The sequence below is a fragment of the Girardinichthys multiradiatus genome, chromosome 19 (genome assembly GCF_021462225.1).
Source record: "Girardinichthys multiradiatus isolate DD_20200921_A chromosome 19, DD_fGirMul_XY1, whole genome shotgun sequence".
NCBI classification, from domain to species: domain Eukaryota; kingdom Metazoa; phylum Chordata; class Actinopteri; order Cyprinodontiformes; family Goodeidae; genus Girardinichthys; species Girardinichthys multiradiatus.
In genome coordinates, this window is record NC_061811.1 from 10,987,548 (window position 1) to 10,989,830 (window position 2,283).

Sequence of the window (2,283 nt, forward strand, 5' to 3'; positions counted from 1 at the left end):
ACTTTTACTTTACAATTAAATCAGCAAAATGGGAAAGTCCTGGGTTCAAATCTTGACCTTGCTAATGGGGTTTGCATGTTTTCCCTATGCATATGTGAATTTTCTCTATATATTCTGGTTCACACCAACAGTGCGACTACAGGGATCTGTGGTAATTTAATGACTCTAGACTGGTTGACTGTTAACTGTGATTGATGAATTGCTGTTTGTCCTGTTTGTCATCCCAGTGATGGACTGGATACCGAAACTGGATTTAACTTTCAGGTTTTGAGTTTAGAGTCTAGACCTAAAGTTAAAGGTTCTGTAGAAAAGGGACAAAAATCACATGCCACCAAGCGAAGAGTTTGTCATAAGAAATTATAAATGTAAATAAATAAACAAAAATACAGGAAGAGACCTGACACAATTAAAGGTGGATTTATTCTGCCACAGTCCTCCTCCTATGTTGACCAATTAGAACTCATACTAAACTGAGCTATGACCCATTTGAAGGTTTTTAAAGCTGTCTGTTAGGCTGCTTCCCTTCAGACTTATAAAGCTCATGTTTAAGCTGGAAAATATGTGTTACCATGGAGTTGAAAATTAAGGTTTGAACTGATTTATATTTTCTAGACACATAACACAGCAATTTGCCCTGGACTCGGCTTACTTTTAAAACTTTTTTATGTTGCTTTCCAGGCCTCCTTGTTGCTAGGCTGGCCCCTGTAGGTAGGGATTCAGTGCATTAGAATGTGATTGCTTGTGCATTGTAACAGCATATAAGGACAAGACCATCAAAAGGAAGCATGTTTGTCTCAACAATGCTCTTTGTTCCCAGCCATCCCAGTAGTTAAATGTCTGAGGCATTGGCAGCAGGAGCAGAAGAGGACAAAGCAGAAGTCCCTTCGGTAGTACCCACATCAACAGCCAGCAACAAGGCCCGTCCACAACGCTCTGATGGCTTAAGCTGTCCACTTGTGTGTGTGTTTGGCTACTCAGGGACTCGATGACAGACTGATGAGTTCCTGACTACAAGAGAAACGGTGAGTGGGTCGGCCATCCGCTCAGCTCTTCTCTTTCCCCTCAACCAGCAGCTTTCTTCCTGCATGACGCACTAAACTTGTTTAATGCACAAAGAGACATATTGCATTCAATCACTGTGAATGTTGAGTGTAACAAGGTCAGAGACGGTAGATGATGTTTAGATCTGGCTGGATCATCTGTCTTATCACTTTCATAACATGTTCCCCTCTCTCTGGCCAACAACATGTAGTTTTTGAGTCAGTGTACTTTCAGATACATGTATTACAAATGCAGTTGGCATGTGTGACTGAGCACAATTATTTCTTGACTGATTTAAGCATGCAAAAATCTTCTGTGGCTAAGTTGTTGTGATTTAATATTGTAACGGCATTGTATCATGATCCTTGGTGGAGCACGGTGGCAGTGATGGTAGTGCATCCATGATATGGAAACCACATGCACAAGCATGACTTGATCTTTGAAAAACAGAAGCAGGCCCTCATGCTGACTACAACTTCATTATTGAGGTACCATTCTTCTAGCAAGGCGTCTACTGCTATCATAAATTTCTGAAGTGGGTCAAGTAAGTGGTGTCATGGTGTTGTCTTGGGAGAGGAGCAAGTTATGGATAGGCAAAGTAAGTTTGTTGCTCGAAATTACTGCTAATGTGTAGAAAGTGCAGGAGAGCATCTGTGTGATGCAGAAATACTACGAAGAGTACATCTGGAGAGTACTGAGACAACAGCAGTATTATGATTGCCTTTATAATGAAAGAGTTCTCCAAATTTCCCATGATCCAGATGTGTTTTGATTGTCTATGTAGGTTTTGAAGAACACATCAGGGTCTTCATACAGGGGTCTTTATCCAGAGGTCCCCATCAGTTATAATGTTAAAAAGAGCTGGTAACAATCCTTGTGTGGTGTTTGTGTCTACAGTTGTTCCTCTTGCCCTTGAAGACTTATCCTCAGGGTTAACTTGGTCTTGTCACTCTTTGTTTCGGTCGTCTGGCAACCAAGGGAACGTCTTCCAGGTTCATTCTCCTGGTGAAAAGAAACACAGAGATAGCTAAACTATTCAGCAACTGTGAACTAAAGGCTTGCAATAGATTCATTATCAACAATAGTTCTAGATAGTTCCTTTTTATCATCTAAATGTGCTTCCAGCTGCATAAAAAGCTGTAAACATAAAAAAAGACAAAACAAGAGATGAAACTGTCTGCAAAATAAATAAAAGTAAAATAAAAGAATGATTGTGGTATTTTCCCCCCTAATGTTTAAACA